We start from the raw sequence: 22,473 nt of genomic DNA on the forward strand, positions 1-22,473 counted from the left end.
GAGATTAAGCCTGGACGGTCCACAACCCCTCAGGTTAGAGGCTCGAGTAATGAACGTTTGAGCTAGAAGAGGGAAGCCCGAGCAATTTTTACTGTGTGTGGCAGTTTTGGAGAGTTGGATTAGGTGGGACCGAGGCAGTCGGTTGAGCCGTTTTTATGTTTGTTGGGGTGGTGACTCTAGAGTCACTTCAAGATCGACCCGAGATGAGAAAGCACGACAATGTCCTCTACGCGTCGACCCGTGGCGCGCGAGGCTTTGGGATTTGAAGTTGCTTTTCCTAGAGGATGAGGGTGCCATCTGGATGGTAACTGGCAACCCTTTGGATGCGTGACAAGTGGCGGTTTGGTGATGGTAGATCCGGGGGATGTGTCATAGGTGTTCTTCAGCGATCTTTATAAGGATCCCCTTTGGGCCAGGGTTTCCTCGCTTTCTCAATAACAGGAAGAAGGAGACAGTCGCAGAGGTTTTGGCGAATATTATAAGCAACAACTTATTTGATTGCTACTTGCGCTTGTGTATTTTGTAGGGTAAATGGCCTCCACATATGGTAAGAAAGACATTAGGGAAGAGATGGATACGCTTCGCAAAATAGGAAGTAGGGCTTCATCAAGTTCTATTTCGATAAAGAAGGCAGCTGGGAAGGCTTTTATTGCGCCGGCACTTGCCGCTCCCTCCGTGCAACCTGTCGTTATGGTTGCTGAGACCACAACTCTAGGTATAGGCCTTGGGGAGCTTACGATTTCTGAGGAGCTCGGCATAGAAAGCGTCAGAATGGTCCTAATGAGAAGGCTCAATCACCCGGTGGTTCAAATCTTGTTGAGAGTGGCGGCTTGGACTCGTTTCAGGATCCTGAGTTTCGAAATGACCTCTTCATTGACGCCTATCTCAACCCATCATCGAATCGGAGAAGGCTACCAAGTGCTGGGTCGTCTGCCGCGTTTCACCAGATCGAGCACCAGGTGCTGCAACTCGTCGTGGACTGTTGCTTGCTCGAGGTGGGTGTGACAACTCGTTTCTCCGAGATGAAGACGGACCACGAAGAGAAATTGCGCTGGGCTCGGGAGTCGATAAGTGGGGAGGTTAAGAAGGCCATGGAGGCAGCTACCATCGAGGCGAATGAGCAGGTTGATGAAGCCGGTTACGCAGTCGGCATTTTTTAATTTCAATTGGATGCTGCCAAGGCGGAGTTGAAGAAGCGGGAGGAGAAGGTGGCGTTAGCCAAATCTGAGATGATCGTGATGGGGGAGAAAGCGAGGGCCGAGGTGACCGTTGCCTAGTGTAATACCAGGAACTTTGGGTTATTATTTTGAGAAAAAATGGAAATTCGGAGAAAAATGGTATCTGAAAAGCCTAAAAATTTATCAAATCAGTCGAAGCGAAAACCCGAAGCTTCAATGTCTAAAGAAAAAGGAACACCTTTAACGAGCATATCGAGATAGGATTTTTAAGACCAACAGAAATCAAACCGGGTACAATTTTCGGTACAGCGAAAATGTCATTTAGACTGCAAAAACAATCTCTAAAGGAGACTTCCGGGAAGTCAATGGAAGTTTGATGGGGCTTTAGTTTTTCATATAGAACAACCTTTCAGTAGTTTCAGAAAGAAACGATTAGGGTTAAGGTCAAAACAAGGAAACAAGCCTAAGTGTAATTTTTTGAAGTTGCCCAAGGGGGTTAAAATGTCATTTTTTCAAAAAGTTGCAAAAGGGAAATTGAAATATTTGAACTTGAGGGTCTCAAATGCAATATTGGAAAGTTCAGGGGCTAAGTAAAAAGGGTAAAAAAGGTAAAGGCCAAAAGTTGAGGGGCTAAAATGCAAAAAAACTCAAAATTTGCAACAATGGGAAACCGACCAGCCCACGAGGGGCACCGAAAGCTTTTGGGATGGCATGGGCAATGGCCAGGGAGGGCCAAGGGATGATGATGAGCCGACAACGGCCATCAGAGTAGTCGAAATTTTGAGAAAATCGGCCAAGAAAGCTGGCCGAAAATGGGAGACCTGCAACTTGCTTTTGCAGGTGAATATCAGTGCTTTTAGATCGATCTAGGGGCGGTGAAGACTCCTAAGGCAATGGGCAAGGCATCCAAGGCCATTTGAAGCTTCGAAATCGCCTATAAATAGAGCTCAAAGATGGCTGAATTTTACAAGAAATAAAGCTTCAAATCAAGGGCTATTTTGGATGAATTGAGAGGCAAGGATAAAAGACTTTTGTTGCCCAGACATAGAAGTCGTTTCTATAAGTTGACCGCGTGTAATCCCGGAAATATGTGGTTCAGCTAAAGGGATTGGCATTATACCTACCACAGATGAATTTCCAAGATGTACAGCTTGTGAAACATAACCATTCAATCCACGACTTCCCCCTCCATATACCAAATTAATTTTTTTCTCTCCTAATTTTTTACCAAGTTCGTTCGCTGCAAGTGCGTAACAAATATCACTCCCAAGTTGAGAGCCACAAAGTACACATATGGTTTTAATTTGACGAACGAACTGCCCTTCCATGTTTGTTTCTTTTGTATGTCCTGAAAAGAAGTTTGGAGATCAAAAGTAGCTATACAACAATTCAACAAGAAATAAATACAAACAAAAATCTTGCGTATATATAAGTAGTTGTGATTGTGGCTCACATCTTCCTCTGGTTTTACGTCCAGAAACGGCTTAAACACTTTCTATGAAGTGGGGATAAGCTTCCCATCCAATTTTCTTATAGATTGGCAAACAGGGTCGTTTTTAGTCAGATTCCCAAGACTATAGCGTTGGTGGTCACTTCTGAACTGGGTCCATAAAGCAAGAAGTTCTCTTTGCACTATTCCACACGGATGCGTCTCAAGAGTCAATCGGATATCATCCAGAGACTCCTTACTCAGTCCATCCTTTATGAAACTAATTTTATCTTCTCGATTTATGGACGTAAACCCCACAGATTTGCATCGTGTGTTACAGGTCCATCGAGCACATTTGTAACAACCATTCACTCTTTTCGCTCTTCTTTTCTTCGCAAAACTACTCTTCCCTAAGCCTGGAAAATGCTTAAAACTAGGTGAAGTTTCACCAGCTAATCGAACTTTTGCTTCGATCAGCCAACGAATATCTTCAGGGATGTTATTAAGCATCAACAACCTAAGTCTTTCACACCTAGCAACATAAATTTTTTTAAATTTTTTTCAAATCATTCTGCGGGAGAGATGGATAGTACTTGTGAATTTTTGAGAGATAAAGATCTATTTTTTTTTTTTTTTTAACTATACTAAGAAAAAAAAGTAAAGAACTATAAACTTTACAAAAGGGATGAGAGTACCTGATCGGAGAATAACACAAAAGAGAGAAGACTGAGCTCAAGAATGGTGGCTTGCCTTATACAGATATGGAGTCTCTTATAGAGCAATGACCATCACTATTTTACACTCGGCTCGATGCATGCCATAATTACAGGGTTATGCTTGGCGTCTCTTTTTCAACGCTTGGTGCCTCATTTTTCAACATTTGGCAGTGTGCCTTATCCTTTATAGGGCAGTGTGATTGCACTGCCCAAGAAAAGATAGCTACCACCAGCGTCAATTCTGTCTCTCTCAATTCAATTTTTTTTTTTATTATTATTTTATTATTTTTTTTAATTTTTTTATTCTTATTCTTATTATTATTATTTTTTTTTTGATTTTTTTTTTTTAATAAATGTTTTGTTTTAGGGGCCCAATAAAATCATACATACCACACAAGACAATATTATCGAGTCTAACAAAATTATTTGCACAATAGATCAGTTTCAAACACCAATAAAATCAAGTGCACCTTACCCCCCAACTTAAATTGCGCATTGTCCTCAATCGACAATAAAAGGATAGAAGATAGGCATACCTGGTGGTCTTCAATGCATGAACTCGTATGCAAAAAAAATTTTATTTAGACTGCACACAGAGAAACACTATTTGAATCAAAGTTAATTAAGTAATGCAGAAAATGAACAACTTATATATATAATTCTTTATTATTTTATTTTATTTTTTTCTTTTTTTTATTTAATTTTATTATTATTATTTTTTTTTTCAGATCTATAAACATCCATTTAACCTAAATGGAAAGGTGGTCTTTTAACGTCAGATTCCCAGACGATAGGAAACTTTCCCTACTCATCAGATGATGATGGATCATCTAAATCCACAACTCTTTCATTCTCCTCAACACTACCCTGGTATGGTTTCAACCTATGACCATTGACTGTTAGAAGCTGTCATGACTCCGGATTTTCTATCTCAAATGCCCCATATCCTGAGATGGACTTGATTACAAAGGGGCCGACCCATCGAGACTTCAATTTTCCTGGGAATAGATGCAATCGAGAATCATACAAGAGTACCCGTTGCCCTACCTGAAAGCTTTTTCGAATGATGTGCCGATCATGTAACTCTTTCATGCGAACCTTGGCCAATCGTGCATTTTCAAATGCTTCATTCCGAATTTCCTCAAGTTCATTCAATTGGAGCTTCCTTGATAAGCCTGCTTCAGTTAGACTCTTGTTGATCTTATGAATTGCCCAATATGCTTTATGCTCAATTTCCACCGGCAGATGACAAGATTTACCGTATACTAGCCTATAGGGAGACATTCCCAAAATTGTTTTGTAAGCTGTTCTGTATGCCCAAAGAGCGTCTACTAGTCTTAAGGACCAATCCTTACGATTAGCAGCAACAGTCTTTTCCAATATGCGCTTAATCTCCCTATTGGCTAGCTCGGCTTGACCATTGGTTTGGGGATGGTATGGTGTTGCAACCTTATGCAGTACACCATATTTCTTCATTAATCCTGCCACAACTTTATTACAAAAATGGGAACCCCCATCACTGATGATTGCTCGTGGCATCCCAAATCGACTGAATATATTTTCTTTCAAAAATTTCACGACAGTCCTATGGTCATTTGTTCTGGCCGGGATTGCTTCTACCCATTTGGACACATAGTCAACAGCAAGTAAGATGTATTCATGACCAAATGAATTGACAAATGGGCCCATAAAATCCATACCCCAACAGTCAAAAACTTCTAACACTTGGATCGGATGTAATGGCATCATGTTTCTCCTTGACAGACTTCCTAACCTTTGACATCGATCACAATTTGAACAGAACTTGTACACATCCTTGAACAGTGTCGGCCAATAAAATCCACTCTGAAAAATTTTTGCAACTGTTTTCTTGACAGAAAAATGGCCTCCACATGCAAGAGTATGACTGAAATTGATAACACTTTGTTTCTCATGATCGGGTATGCATCTACGGATGATTTGGTCAGGACAATACTTGAAGAGGTAGGGCTCATCCCAAAAGAAGGTTCTGACTTTTCTGAAGAATTTATGCCTATCTTGCTTACTCCAATGGTCTGGGATCAGACCAGTTGCAAGGTAGTTCGCAATGTCGGCATACCAAGGGACAACAGATGATGCACGAATAACATTCACTTTAAACAGTTGCTCATCAGGGAAATTGTCATGAATTGGTTCATCAAATTGTGTGAGATCTTGACTTGGAATCCTTGACAAATGGTCAGCCACCACATTTTCTACTCCCTTCTTGTCTCTGATTTCAATGTTGAACTCTTGCAGGAGTAAGATCCATCGGAGCAGACGGGGTTTTGCATCTTGCTTTGTGAACAAATACTTCAGAGCAGCGTGATCAGTAAAAATGATCACTAGTGACCCTACGAGGTAAGATCGAAACTTGTCCAGGGCAAATACAACTGCTAGTAACTCTTTCTCTGTAGTGGTGTAATTCTTTTGTGCCTCATTAAGAGTTTTGCTAGCATAATATATCACATGAGGTTTCTTATCCTTCATCTGCCCTAACACAGCTCCTACCGCATAATCACTAGCATCGCACATAAGTTCAAACGGGAGGGACCAATCAGGGGACTGAATGATAGGTGCTGAAATGAGTGCATCTTTCAATTTATCAAAAGCATTTTGACAGGCAGGACTCCATTCAAACGGAACATCTTGAGACAACAAATGGCACAAGAGTCTTGTTATGGTGCTAAAGGAAGCAATGAATCTCCTATAAAACCCTGCATGTCCCAAAAAACTTCTGATGTCTTTCACATTCCTAGGGATGGGGAGTTTTTGAATTGTTTCAATTTTTGACCTGTCTACCTCCATCCCCCTAGATGAAACGATGTGCCCCAAGACTATGCCCTGTTTCACCATGAAGTGACATTTTTCCCAATTGAGTATCAGATTTGTTTCCTCACATCTTGCTAAAACCTTTTTCAGATTCTCCAAACAGGCCTCAAAGTTACTTCCATAAACAGAAAAGTCATCCATAAATACTTCAACAATCTGCTCAACCATTTCACTGAAAATGCTCATCATACACCTTTGAAAGGTGGCTGGAGCATTGCATAACCCAAATGGCATGCGCCTGTATGCAAATGTCCCAAATGGACATGTGAAAGTTGTCTTCTCTTGATCTTCTAGTGCAATTTCTATCTGATTGTACCCTGAGTAGCCATCTAAGAAACAATAGTAGGCTTGGCCTGCTATTCTCTCCAGAACTTGATCCAAGAAAGGCAAAGGAAAATGATCTTTCCTTGTCACAGAATTGAGCTTTCTATAATCAATGCACATACGCCATCCTGTCTGGATGCGCGTGGGAATCAGTTCATTGTTCTCATTTTTTACAACAGTGACTCCAGACTTTTTGGGTACTACCTGTGTTGGACTTACCCACTTAGAATCAGAGATTGGGTAAATTATTTCAGCATCCAATAGCTTAAGCACTTCTTTTCTGACAACTTCTTTCATGTTGGGATTTAATCTCCTTTGCATTTGCCTAACTGGTTTTGCTCCTTCTTCCAAGAATATCTTATGAGTACAGATCAAAGGGCTAATACCTTGCAAATCTGAAATGGTCCATCCTAATGACTTCCTGTGTGCTTTTAGAACTTTTATCAGTTGTTGCTCTTGCTGAGGTGTCAAACTTGAAGAGATCACCACTGGGAATGCTTCCCCTTCTCCTAGAAAGACATATTTCAAATCACTGGGCAATGGCTTTCTCTCAGGCGTGGACTGATGGCTATCAGGAGCCATGAGCTTACTGTCTAAGTTCCTTAATGGCTCTAAACCAGGCATCCATGTAGGCTTCTCACTTTCTTTGCTTATGACTTCCACTTCTTTTATTTCTTCAAGATCTTGATTTCCTTCTTTGGGTCTTCTCATGAACTCTTCAAAACAGTCATTGGTCAGTGTTTGGATCAAGTCTACCTCCTCCACTTCACTCTCAGTGTCCTGATGTTTGGCTACCCTGAAGATATTCATTTCTACAGTCATGTTCCCAAAAGATAGCTTTAACACACCATTCCTACAGTTGATGATGGCATTTGATGTGGCAAGGAATGGTCGACCTAAGATGACTGGCACAGGAGGTTGAGGCCCCTGATGTGGCTGGGTGTCCAAAACGATGAAGTCTACTATAAAGTAGAACTTATCGATTTGTACCAGAACATCCTCCACAATTCCTCGTGGAACTTTGACTGATCGATCAGCCAGCTGAAGGGTCACTCTAGTGGGTTTAAGCTCACCTAATCTCAACTGTTGATACACACTGTATGGCAACAAATTGACACTAGCTCCTAAATCCAAGAGTGCCCGATCAACCTTTTGACTTCCTATGATGCATGTAATGGTTCGAGTGTGCCTTGCCCAGTCCTTGCCACTTTGATGTCCTTGTTAGCCTATTGTGACCGTGGTTTTGGTTCGTGGGATGGGGTCGGGCTACCATTCCCTCAAGGGGTTTGGCGCCCGAACTTTGGGCCTTCAATTTTTGACGGCCTTGTTTGATTGTGCGGGGCCCATGGGCTTCGAGAATCGAGTTGCCCACTCAAGAGTGTAAGGCGCCGTTAGAAGACACGAAAGGGTCCGCCATCCTAGGTGGGGTAGCTTTGTCAAGATGCTCATTGCGGGGCACGTGGTGGGTTTTTGTTGGCCGTTGGTCTCCTGTTCGGTGCCTCCTATGAGGACTATTTGTATGTGTTGCCCGTGCGTGTACGACCCTTGCTTTTGTTCACGAACCCGTTCTCTGTTTTGGGATTTTTGTTCCGACGTTCGATTGCTCTGCCTAGCCAGTTAGTCAACTTCGTGGATGGCTATCTCTACTTCAATCTCCGCTCGCCCGTTCGACTAGGTACTTGAGAAGGTTGCTCGAATCCCGTCAAAGTTCTCTACGGATTCGTCTTTGGCTGCGATAAGAAGGAAGGTCACCTCTTGGAGTGACTGCACTCTCACCCTGCAATTAAAACACAAAACAAAACACAATAAAAATTTTATATTTTATTTATTTATTTAGGCGAGAGGTTTATACTCGTCAGTGTACGAGTGCAGTTGTAGTTCAAATTTAAATTTATACTTTCTGGATAAGTCCAGGTCGTCCACTGAGAGATTTATTTATGGCAAAAGAAAAAAAAGAATGTCACACACACGCACACGCATTTAGATGGATTGATAACATGATTTTTTATGATTTTTTTAGATAACAAATACTAGAAAATAAAGCAAGACAGAAGTTGAAATAAATACTAAACGTGAGAATATGAAATTGGAAAGTACTTGAGTTAAGACAATTTCAGTGCCAACCCGTTGATTCCCAAATATTAGCATAAAAGATTAGCAACATTAATTTAATTTCAGATATGAGGATTTGTTATTAAATGCAATTAAAGATAATGATAGCTCTAGTTTAAGCAATCCCCATACATGATATGCGGGATTCTAATTTAAGAAACTACCATAAATTCAATTACAATTAATACACAAAACAACTAAATTAATCATCCGGGTTTGGGTATGATAGCGTTTCCAGTTCTAGTAACTCTCATGCGTGACATGAAAGCTCTAAGTTAGGCTTACGCTCCAATCCAAACCTAGTGATTTTTCAATAATCAAAACAAACTCATATTGAAGTTTAAACCAATGTTACTTATTTAAAGCGTAGCTTTCTTTGGGAATCATTGGCGTTAGACACTGTCCTTGCCTTAACCCAAGATTAGATTTAGCTACTCATCTCTATTAAATTAATTGACAACAATTTAAATGACATAATTTAAATAACAGAATTTAAATGACAGGAATTAAAATAGAAGAAACTAACCGGCCATTTAGGCGGTAGATAATTAAAATACAAGAATTAAAATTGCAAGAATTTAAAGGCATAAACTAACCGTCCATTTAGGCGGTGAACAATTAAATGACAAGAATTTAAAGGCATAAACTAACCGTCCATTTAGGCGGTGAATAATAAAGTAATAATAAATGACATAAGAATTTAAAAGAAGAAAGGAAGAAAGTAAGATCACAAGAGAAAATACTAAAGAAAATGAGAGAGAACAAAAGCAATTCTCAAAGAGAGAATTCTAAGGAAATAACTAAACTTTGATTCAAGAATAATAATCACACTTACAAATGCAATCAAGTGAGCTATTTATAGGCCACAAGATGCAATACAAACCACACAATTTCAATTATTCAATTAGACATAATTATATCTAATGGGCACTCACACACTTAAAGTTAAATGGATTTTAGCTATAATACACACCTAATATTAAATGGATTTTAGCTAAAATACATACCTAATAAAGCATTCATAAAGTTAAATGGATTTTAGCTATAATATCCACCTAATAGTTAAGTGGATTTTAGCTAAAAAACACACCTAATAAAGCTCTCACATAAAAAATAAAAATAGATTTCTATAAATTGATTTTTAATCTTCATTAGGATTAAAAATAATCCTTGGGCCTTCTCCAAATAATATCTTCCATGGGTTGCTCAAATTGGGCCTTAATTCTTCATGGGCTTAAATTCTTCATGGACTTTAATTTTTCATGTGCTTGATTTCTTCATGGACTTGAATTCTTCATGGGCTTGATTTCTCCATGGGTTTGATTTCTTCATGGACTTGAATTCTTCATGGACTTTAAGTCTTCATGGGCTTTAATTCTTCATGCCTAAAAAAAATAAAAATAATTTAATATTATTAATAAATTATATATTATATATATGTATTAGACATGGCACATATATATATATATTATATTATATTATATATATATTACATGCATGCACATAATGATGTATATGTATTATATATAATTTTATATATTATTATTATTATTATTAAATTTTACTTTAAAATTTCATTTCATTCATTTTTCAATTTAAACTTGCATATAACCATAAAATATATATTAATATCTAATTTAAACTATTTTTAAGATCAAAAGAAGGGTATAATTATAACAAAATTTTTATAAAATTAACCACTAATCATGGAGTGGAGAGGGAGGGAAGAAGAACAGAGGAAGGGGAAAGAAGTTCGTCTGCCTTCCCTGTGGCTGGGATGAACGCATCTATCATTCAGCCTCGAAGTCTGGGTTTCTGTGTATGTACGAGGTGCTGTTCACGAGGCTGCAATTGCGGCTTCCTCTAACGGAGTTCCAGAGTTTAGTATTGGAGGCCATGAACGTCGCCCCGACGCAACTGCATTCGAACAGTTGGGGCCTCATCCGCGGCTTTGAGGTACTGGCCGAGTTCCTTGGTCGCACACATAAAAAGGCGATCTTCTTCCGCTGCTATAACTAGAAAGTGACTTATCGAGGTGGCTGGATTTCTCTGACTAGCCATACGGGGAAGTTGGCGCTGAAGAACTTTACCACATCATTTAAGCATTTCAAGGATGGTTTCTTCAAGGTGGGCTCGAGCGAGGAAGGGCTCAGTTTTTTCCTGGACGAGGAAAGCAAGGAGAAATACCCACTATTCTAGCAATTGGAACCGAATCCCCTTTTAGAGGTGGAGTATGGGAGTCTTGACTCGAAGGACAAGCTTTGGCAGACGCCTTCATGCTTTCCCCTCAATTGGACTCTGCAAAACTCGTGGAACTGGGAAAGGACCCTCAAGCCTTGGTTGAGTATATGGGTTTGTTGTCACTGCACGTTTGGGTTTGGCTTTGTCTCAATGGCAGCTATTATCGGGACCTTATGTTTCAGGGGAAAAAGCGTCGGGTTTAACAACATAAGAAGTGGAAAGACGCACGATGGAAAAAGGCGTCGAGATATCGTCCGGAGTGCTCATCACTGCTGCGAAATTGAGAAGCCCCGTTCGTGCTTGAACGATTGCCACAGTTGCTGCTGCAACTCCTTCCCCACCGGAGGTCAAGGAGGTGCCCCTCCAGTTGAAGAGACGTTGGGTTGCTACCGAACTAGGGTCCTCCAGTCAAGCTCCTAACGCAACAGATCAAGCTGCTGAGGTGCTCGACTCTTCGGGTCCGAGGCCGACTATCGATGTTGTGGGCCACTCGAGTTCAAATCCATTAATTGAGGCTGCAATTTCGCCAGGCTCAAATATGGCGGATAGCAAGTCAGTGCCTCCCCTATTGGGGCATGCTCCGCAACCAAGCTTGTGGGGTTGCGATGATGCCAAACAGGATCCTCGGAGTCTCTGGAGCCGTGCCTTTCGACCGGGAAGATTTGTTCAGGACCATCTCCTCATGGAGGCTGATTAGAAAGGGCTCGTTTCCCTTGGGGAAAATGGGTTGTATCGATGGGTGGAGATGTTGCAACTACGCACTGCCAGTGCCACTTACCTTTATTTTTGGAGTAAAAAATAAGAAAGGTTAAAGCCAAGGCGGGTGTTGACATCCTTTATGAGCGGGCTATTCTAGTCGATGAGGAGGTGAGGAGGGTGTCGTTTGGAGATTTGGGAGTGTTCAGTCAGAGAGAGGATGTTCGGCAGGGGTTGGTTGAGCTGGACGAGCGGATTAAGGAGTTGGAGGCGGAGTTAGATGCTTCCCGCCAAGAGGTTGCTCGCTTGGCGGCTTGTGCAAGGATGAAGGCTTTTCTATAGTATCTAGGTGACTTTGACGCGGCGTTGGCGCAAGCCTTACTACTCTACCCGAGGGTAAATTTTACTAAGTGTGACCCCTCTAAAGAGGTAGTGGGTGGCCAACTTGTGGATCTGGGCTCGTCGGATCCAGTCACTAGAGATGAAGCTTTGGAGGGGACTCAGGAGGCGATTGAGGCTGAACGGGTAAAGGGAGATATCGAGCAGTAGAGCGGGGCTTCCGATTTACCTCGGCCGGATTAACCTGCCAATGGTCCTCAGGACGGGTCTTATTTCCTTTAATTTTTTCAGTATGGGATTGGTTGACGTCGTAGCCCTAGCGTTATCTGAATAAAAGAGATGTTTCTGCATATGGCTCGACTTGCCTTTTGCCTCTTTCGTCTAGCTTTTTCTTATTGTCGTTATATGTCCGGGATCGGGGCGTCGAAGCGGATCGGTGCCGGGATGCCCAGATTGTGGTGGCGTAGGCGTTGTACTGTGAGAACGTGTACAACATGGGGTAGGGGCGTGTGGCCTGAAAAGGCGAAATAATCGCATGGCGATGTAGAACACGTTGCTTTCCGGGGGCGTTTCCCCAGGAGGTGCGCCGGTTTCTTAGGGTGGAGTATTAACTGCTTGGGCTCGTGGCTCTATTTGATGGCAGTTTACTTGCCAGTGAATGCAGGGCATTAATAAGCAGCGTTATCCTAGGTGGGGTGGATGACGCTCGGTATTCCTTGTGATGCCTATAAAAATGGGGGTCACTCCCTTTGCCTTATGTGTGTCCTCTACTCAATGCTTTGCATCATTCTTTTAGTTAGATATCTTGAGGTCGGATGGCTGGTGATGTCAAATCGAGTTAAGACTCCGTTGGCGTACAGTATTATTTTCGGCGATGACGTGGTCGACTCAGGTGATGAGTCAATGGCTGAGGTTAGTTGTGACTTGTGGCTAGGGGTGTTCGTGGTATATGGGTCTGTAGCTCGTGGTGGTCGCGGTACGAGGGTGGACTTATTCCTTAGCCTTGAGGAGTTCGCCCTCGCTACTTCTGATTTCTTGCCGTCCCTAGAATTTTAGGCTCTCTGGGCTTGTGATCGCCATGTTGGTGTTGTCGCATTTATTGGACCTCACTTTAAGGTCCTCACGCATGCCTCCGCTTGCGTGGATTCGCATCACTAAGATGTGGCGAGCAAGGAAGGGCTCCAATCGATGTCTGGTCAGGGTCAACCATGATGTTGTCGTCAATTTTCTGGTGATCCTCGTTGGGAAGCTGCTAAGGCCTCTATGCAGGATGGTATTTAACAATAAAGTCGACCCTGTTGTGTCGAAGCTTGGTTAGCTGCGTTGGTCTTGTTGTGCTAAAGCTTGGTTAGCTGGGTTGGTCTTATTGTGCTAAAGCTTGGTTAGGATAGAATTTTGAACTGGTTCGGTTGTATTTTTGTTATAAGTGGATCGTCAAAAGCGTAATAAGAGTTTTATATTGTGGACATACTTTGTAATGAAATGGAGTAATGAAATGAAAGTTTTCCCGAATGTGGGTACCTTGTACTTTCCCTTCGCTTTGTTTGCTGCAACGTTTGGTTGCTTAATCGCTGGGAGTATCGAACGTTTTTAGAATTGCCGTGTCCTCCTATTTCGTGATGGGCTTTAGCGGGGACAACGACGCATCCGATTTTCTTTTTCTCGGATAAGCTTCATTTTGCAAAGAGGAAAGCAGCAAGATGACTTTGTGTGATGCCCCGCTCCCAGTTACGGGTGTCACTCGTGAACAATTATCCGAAACTGCTCACATGCTCGGCCATTTTTGAAGGGTGGACTATGTTTCGACACGAAACGCCCTAGGTGGGAACTAGGTTTCGTCCTTCACAAATGGCCGGGCATGTGAACAGTTTCGGATGATTGTTCATGAGTGGCACCCATAATTGGGAGCAGGGCATCATAGGTGGTATCAGAGCCGACCCTTGGAGAAAGACGGTCCCATGAGGGTGGGGAGTGGCGTCGGGACTCGAGGGCCTGTACAATGAGCAACTTTTAGCAGACTTCTAGGATGGAAGACCCATAAGGGGCAAAGATTTGGATCCAATTGTAAGGTCACATGACAAGGACGTCATGTGCTCAAGGGGGGAATGTAATACTCCAAGAGTCTAGAGAAAGGTAATATATATCGAGGATAAGTAATGAAGGAAATAATACCAGCTGGATACCTTTTGGATTGAATGTAGGCAATGAACTCTTGCATTAAGCGTGATTGAGTTGGGGAAGCTCAATGATGGGTAAATCCTTAGGAATTTCGCGTAGGCTCATCAAGGTAAGTTGTTCCAGTTTTTCCTATCGCTCGATGCGAGATGTTATACTTTGCAAAATAGACTGGGAGTTTCGGGATTCACTAAGGGGCTTTGGCTTGTTTGATACAAAACTTTGTTGTAGATAGGTCAAGGTTACTCGAGCCCAAAGACAACAGATCGAGGTAACAAGAGGTTCACCGGAGCTTGTTTGATTTCAAAGGTTTGTTGTAGATAGGCCGAGGTTGCTTGAGGCCAAAGGCAGCAGACCGAGGTAACTCGAGATCTTCCGGGGCTTGTTTGATACAAAGTTTTGCTGTAGATAGGTCGAGATTTCTCGAGGCCAAAAGTAGCAGACTGAGGTAACTCGAGGTCCGTCGGGGCTTGTTTGATACAAAACTTTGTTGTAGATAGGCTAAGATAATTCGAGGCCAAAGGCAGCAAACCAAGGAAACTCGAGGTCCGCTAGGGCTTGTTTGATACAAAGCTTTATTGTAGATAGGTCGAGATAACTCAAGGCCAAAGGTAGCAGACTGAGGTAACTTGAGGTCTGCCAAGACTTGTTTGATATAAAGTTTTGTTGTAAATAGGCTGAGGTAACTCAAGGCCAAAGGCAGTAGACCGAGGTAACTCGAGGTCTACAATAAGAAAAAAAACTTTGGGTCTGGGCCCATATGAGGGTTTTGATAGGTGATAAATGAGTATATATTTTTAAAGGATTTACAAGAAGATAACCGTTCAGCTGTAATATTTTCGCAGGCTGGCTGCGTTCGATGACCTGGTCATGGGCATTCCTGAGAGCTTGGCCAAGTGGTAAGCCCCTACGCTGAGTTATTAATGACTCAGTAAGGGCCCTCTCAGTTGGCACCAAGTTTTCCTTGTGAGGGTTATTTTCTTGGGCCTTCAATCTTCCTTAAAATTAAGTCTCCCTCTTGAAATCGTCTAGGCCAAACTCCTTTGTTGTATTATAGAGCTGCTTTTTGTTTGGCAGCCTGTTCACGAATTTGAGCCTGGTCTCGAATTTCCTGAATGAGGTCGAGGTCGGCTTGTCGTTCTTCATTGTTGGTGTCCTCCTGGAAGTACTGTAACCTAGAGCTGAGTTCCTCAATCTCGACAGGGATCATAGCTTCTGACCCGTAAGTAAGTTGAAAAGGAGTTTCCTTGGTCGAGGTTTGAGCAGTAATGTGGTATGACCACAAGACTATGGGGAGCTTGTTTAGGTAGGCTCCTTTCACATCGTCGAGTCGTTTCTTTAGTCCTGCTAGTATGACCTTGTTGGCGGCCTCAGCCTGGCCATTGGTCTGAGGGTGCTCGACTGAGGTGAAGACCTAGCGGATACCGAGTTCTTAACAGAAGTCTTGGAGTCTGCCGTTGGTGAATTGAGTGTCGTTGTCCGAACTTAGCACACCTGGGAGATCATATAGACAAACGATATTCTTCTAGATGAACCTACGGATCTTTTCGACGGTGATTGTGGCCAGGGGCTCGGCCTCGATCCATTTTTTGAAGTAGTCGATTGCCACTACCATAAATTTAAGTTGTCCTACTGTTGTTGGAAAGGGTCCAAGGATGTCTATCCCCCATTTGTAAAACGGCTAAGGGTTATCGAGGTTGTGGAGCTCTTCCGGGGAGGAATGATGCATGTTTGCAAACTTTTGACACTTGTCACAACATTTTACATAGGCTAGGCAGTCGTTCCGTATTGTTGGCCAATAATATCCGACTCTCAGTATTTTTGCTGCTAGGGATCGTCCGCCGAGGTGGCCTCCACATACTCCTTCATGTATCTCAGTCATGATGCCAGTGGATTGGTTGAGATTGACGCATGTGAGAAATGATAGGGAGTAACCCATTCGGTATAGCTGGTTCTCAAGTAAGGTGAAAATAAGCTGTTCTTTTGAGCCTCTTGGCTTCTTCAACATCTGCGGGGAGCGTCCCGTGCCGCAAGAATTAGATGATAGGGGCTCCCCAAAATTCGGGCGCTACTTTTATCATTTGTATGTCGGGAAGGTCGACGGTGGGTAAATCCAGGGCATTCTGTATGACTAACTGGTTGTTTCTTGGTCTTTTGGTGCTGGTAAACTTTGAGAGTAGATTTGCTCGTGTGTTTTGTTCCCTAGGGATATATTCAATTTTGAAATAGTCGAAAGATTCTGCCAGGGTTCTAACCTTGTGGAGGTACCGACCAAGCTGTGGCTCTTTTTATCTGGAATTCCCCCTTGACCTGGTTAGCTACCAATTGAGAGTCGCTCTTAGCGATTAACTGGGATGCTCCAACTTCTTTTGCTAGGATTAAACCGACTATGAGGGCTCATATTCTACTTAGTTGTTGGTTGCCTTGAAGTTAAAGCGGAGTGATTGTTCGAGAATCAGACTATTCGGTCCTTCTAGGATAACCCCAGCCCTACTTCCTTTTATGTAAGAGGCTTCATCGACGAACAATATCCAGGGGTTAGCTTTCGGGTTTTACCCGGAAGGGGAGAGTTTGACACAGAAATCAGAGAGTACTTGGGATTTGATGTGCTTTCGTGGCTGGTACTGTATGCCGAATTCGAAAAGTTCATCTGACCATGCGATCATTCTTCCCAAAAGCTCTGGCTTCTAGAGTATTTTCCAGATCAATTGATTAGTTTGATCTGTGATCTAATGGATTTGAAAGTACGGTTTGAGCTTTCGGGCTACCGTCACCAGTGCTAGTGCTAGCTTTTTGATCTTTTGGTATTGTAGTTCGACTCCTTGAAAAGTTTTGCTGATGAAATATGCTAGCCGCTGTGTTTTGTCTTCCTCCTTGATTAATACCGCACTGAGAGCGCTAGCGGTGACAGAGAGGTAGAGTGAGAGTTCCTTTCCGGGCTCTGGTCTTGAAAAGATGAGGGGACTGCTGGGAAGGCTTTCCGTTCCTGAAAAGCGGTTTTGCATTCTTCTGTCCACTGGAACTCGGTTGACTTTTTTAGGCATTGGAAGAAGGGGTTTTCTCAATCGGCCGACTTCAGAAGGAAGCGGGACAAAGCTGTTATTTAGCCTGTTAGTTGCTAAACCTCTTTCAAGCTGGCAGGACTACGCATCGCAAGGATGGCTTCGCATTTGTCTGGGTTGGATTCAATTCCTCGGCTGGTTAGCATGAATCCTAGAAACTTATCGGCTTGCACCCCGAAGGCACGTTTGTCAGGGTTAAGCCTCATGTTGTGCTGCTGAAGTTGTGTGAAGATTTCGATTAGGTCCGAGCAGTGGTCATGTTCTTCTGAAGTCTTAGCTACCATGTCATCTACATAGACTTTGATATTCCGGCCAATCTGCTTGGCAAATACTTTATTCATCAGTCGCTGGTATGTTGTGCCTGCATTTTTTAGCCCAAATGGCATGACCTAATAACAAAAGTTAGCATTATCCGTGATGAACGTTGTTTTTTCCTCGTCTTCGGGGTGCATTCAGATTTGATTGTAACCAAAATAGGCGTCCATGAAACTTAAGTACCTATATCCGGAGGCCGCACCTATAAGGCAGTCGATGTTAGGCAGCGAGTATGAATCCTTTAGGCACGCTTTATTCAAATCGGTGAAGTCGACACACATTCTCCACTTTTCTAAGGACTTTTTCACCATGACCACATTGGCGAGTCATGTTGTGTATGGGACCTCTCTGATGAATCCGGCCTTTAGGAGTTTGGTTGTCTCCTCGGAGGCTGCGCGCTTTCTCTCTTCTCTTAGTTTTCTTTTCCTCTGGGCAACCGGTCTAGCCTCTAGATCTAGTGCCAGCTTGTGGCAGATGACAAGTGGATCTATCCCGGGCATGTTAACGGGGGTCCAAGTAAGGAGATTGGCGTTCTTTCGGAGTAAGCTAATGAGCTTATCCTTCAACTCGTTTGATAACGTGAAGCTTATACAGACGATTTGTTCCGGGCGAGGACCCAGGCTCACAGGGTGGAGCTCCTCTATAGGTTGGGGTCATCGATCCGAAAACTCGATTTGCAGGTCTAGCTTGACCATATACACATGGTGCTGCGAGTCCTGGCTACCGACGTCTGCCTTGGCTGCTACCGGAGGCGTTAACTTTCTTCCCGTCCTCACCAGGCTTGGGACCCTGGGTTTCGAGGTTGTCGTGGTAACACGACCTTCCTTTTGGTTAGAGGGGATCACCCCGACCTCGGTGTTAGATACTGGGAACTTCATTGACAGGTGGGAGGTGGACACTACTGCGCCCAAAGTGTTGAGAGATGGTCGGCCTAGGAGCTCATTGTACGACGCCCGACAATCCACCACCAGGTATCGGATTGTGATGACTTTGACCAGCAGAGCAGTCCCGAATGAGGTAGGCAGGTTTATGTAACCCTCGACACCTACCTATTCTCCTGAGAAGCCAATCAAGCTTTCATTAAAGAGTCCCAACTTTCGCTCGGAAATGCCCATTCTCCTTAGGGTAGATAAGTATAACAGGTCGGCTAAGCTGCCCTGGTCCACCAAAACCTTCTTTATCAAAAAATCCGCGACGACAATCGAAATTACCATGGGATCGTCGGAGTGCGGATCTACTCTTTCAAGATCTTTATCCGTGAAGCATATTGCAGGGTGCCAGGCCATTCTTCTTGGTTTCTCCTTAGTGTCATCTATTACCATGACCGCATGAGGGTATTGACCTTATGTCGAGCTTGGCATTCCATTGGTAAAACCTCCAGTAATGGTGTCAACAACCCTAGTTATTCGACTGGCTGGGGGTGAGTCGATGCAAGAAATGGTGCAGGTATTTAGGCGGCGGTGGTCGTCACTTGACCTTTGGGTATAGGTGTTTCCAACTCGTGCCATAGCGTAGCAGCAGAGAGATTGGTTTGAAAGGTTTTCTGTGAGCTTATGGGGTAAGTAAGTTTTATCGAGCCCCACGGTGGGCGCCAAATGTTCCTTCCTGATCAAATGAGAATGATCAGAGGCGGGGCGTGGGCTCTGGCGATGGGTTCGTCCGGGGGGCGGCTGACACCTGCAAGCACTTCGACGGTCGAGTGAGTAAAGAGAGATAGTGTATCGGTGGATTAGAGATCAAAACATACATTGACTCTAAAGAGAGCTGGTTGATATAGAAGAAGGAGATGTCTTCCTGCACGCATGAGTCGTGCGTTTGCAGGTGATGTGACTGGCTATCCGGCGTCGGTGGAGGTTCCCAGGTGGCAGCATAATGGCGACATGACTCTCATTAATGTGGATGTGATCTGTCATTAATGAGGACAAGATTTGGGGATGTCGCGCAGATACCCAGTGAGATTGCAATGATGCTGTGGCAAGTTGGCGCTGGACCAAGACTGGATCTAGAAGAAAGACCAGATTAGGTCAAGATTGGGCCTAAGGAGAGAGCCGAGATTGGGCGTTGATAGTCCAAAAGTAATAATTATTACTTAATAAGAGAGGGTATTATATTATATAGTATAGAAAATCAAGAGAGATTGGAATATTGTTTATATAACATGTATTTATTACGTATATTTAAATTTAAACATTTTAAAGGAATGTTAATAAGAAAATACTATTGGTACTTTTTGGGTTATATAATGCATTTAAAATGATAAAAATATCCTTCATCTAAAATGATGAGGAAACATGAGGTGATAAAGCGCATGATTAAACTATCTCTTACCTAAAGCAGTGAGATATAAGGGGTATTTTTATCATCTTACATGTATTATATAGTCTAAAATGTAACCTTTTAATGTATCAATAACATGGTCCATGTTAATTACAACTTTTTAAATATTTTATGTTTGCTACTCTTCTTCTCGTACATTCTTCACCATCACTAATGTTGTTTCTCGTAAAAATTTAAAGAGTAATGCTGACCACTGTTGGAGAATGTTTAAAGTATAATAAATATATTTTATTTTTTGACAACATATATTTATTAGACATTGTTTACAGCTACAACACATTTTTATTAGTTGAGGAAATGTTATAAAACACAAAACATTTATCATTAACTAATAAAAGTATGTTATAGTCAAAAATAAAATGTAAAAAATATACTTTATTTGAAATAATAAAGTACATTATAGTGTTACAATGCGGGTTTGGGTTTTAGGGTGTCCACTGTCCCCCAAATGGACATGTTTATTGGGATTATTGTTTATCATTATATTTATTAAATTTTAATTATAATTATAATTTTTGGTTAAATTATATAATTAAAATTAATCCAATAAATATATTAATAAAAATTAAAAATCATTTAAAATTAAAATTAATAAAAACTTTCATAATCAAATAAATTTAAAGTTTATGTTAATAGATATAATGTTAGTTTTCTTCAGTAAAAATTGATAAAATATCTTTAAAAATGACTGAATTATAATAAAAATTAAAATTTAATAATTCATTTAAATACTAGCAATCCATGGAAATTGTTGTTTTCCTTGGTGTTCTTCCACCTCATAGAGCTGCCCATTGGAATGGTACTAAGCTCATTGCTTTCTTCCATAACCAGATAATATTAACAATAGCTTTTAAAGACTTTTGGGTCCCACATAGATATTAAATTATTAATTACCCCTCTCTATCTCTCTCATTCATATCCCCCGATATTCCCTATATTCGAGTAATGTTAAGCGTCATGATTGATGATAGTCATCAATCATGATACCTATGTGACAGCACACCATTGGGTATGTTGTGTCTCACCAATGGTGTGCTGCCACCTAGTGTCATGACTTATGATTGTCATTCGTCATGACACTAGGCATTATTCTTAATATCCACCAATCCCTCACCCTTGTAAGCTTCCTACGTCTTAATTCATTTTTTTCTCCATCATTTGGTCCCCAACCACTAAAAGAAAAAGTTATAGTGGAGAAGATGGTCACAATCAGAATTTATTGAAAATGTGTGGTCGACAATAAAAGAATAATTTGAATATTTTAACGTGTATTGTAGGTTTTAATTTAATTATGATGAAATATATAATTAACTAAAAAATATGATTCAAAGATGAAATTGAAATAACAAAAAATTTAAGTTTAACATTGAAAAAAAAATCAAAATACATGGTCACATTATAGGTTTGACCCTTATTATTATTTAGATTAAAGCACATGAAATGGTCTATTTAAAAAAAGATAAATCACAGTAATCTTAAATGGCAAAAATAAACCAAAAAATATCCTCTTAAAAGTTAGCCACATTACAAAAAGAGCTTAAACCAAAATCATTCATTGACTTTGCATATCCTGCAAACACCATTTTGAACTGGAGAGTATAACTTCTACATAGAATGGGGCAAAAAGCAATGCAGCTATGAAACTAAGGATCTATATTTCCTGCCAGGATATGGAAAAAAAATGGACCAACTATCTGTATTCGGCAGCTCACCAAATTACTCTTCACAGCCCACATTAATATTTTTCAACTATCTTCTATTAAAAAATCTTTATTACCCTTACCTAACAACTTTTTCTTCTTATGTACTCTTCACAGCCCAATCTCCGATCACTCATATCGAATTTTTGCAAACTTTTCTGATTACGTACAGCCATTATCTTATGTTTCTATTAGTTTTCATTCTTGTTCTTCTACTTTTTTCTATATACAATAGATGATTATATCTAAAAATTGATCAGATAAGAAAAGTATTATGGAGAAGATGACAATGAGCAGCAGCTCGTGGACGACAATAAATGGCAACAACAACACGTCGATGTTCTGGTAAGTCATTTTATTTGTAATTTTGGATTCTCATTAACTACTTCGCTAGAAAATGCTGAGAATCAGAACGATCAGACTCGTCGGAGCAGATTACACAGTGGATTTGAGTAAGGGAACCCAACCCCAACCACTTGCAATCGAAGAACCTGAGAGTTCCCCGATTGTGAGGGTTGGGTCGGGTCGATCGGAACATTCGGGTTCCTTGATTGGATGAACCATCGGGTTAGGGTTCACCCGAGGGTTCCCCCTAACTTGAGGGTTCCCAACCCGTGATTCCATTCTGTCCCACATTGTTTTTAAATTTATATTTTTCATTCTGTATATTTATATCTTGTTATTTTTAATTTATATATTTTATTTATGTTTTATTTATATCTTGTTATTTTTAATTTATATATCTTATTTCTATTTTGATAATAGGGATTTGATCATCAAAATTTAGAGAATGAGAATGTTGTGTCATTTGATGCTAGTCAAACTTTTGTTAGCAATGAGATTTTCAGTAATAAGGAAGCACTTATTGAATGGGTTAAGACAGTTAGAAAAGAAAATAGAATAGTAATTGTTATAAAGGGTTCTGAATCTAGGGGTATATGAAAAAACCTAGCTAGAGTTCGTTTTGCTTGTGAATGGAGTGGAAACTATAAATCATCA

The sequence above is a fragment of the Diospyros lotus genome, chromosome 13, assembly GCF_014633365.1.
Source record: "Diospyros lotus cultivar Yz01 chromosome 13, ASM1463336v1, whole genome shotgun sequence".
In the NCBI taxonomy this organism is placed as follows: Eukaryota; Viridiplantae; Streptophyta; class Magnoliopsida; order Ericales; family Ebenaceae; genus Diospyros; species Diospyros lotus.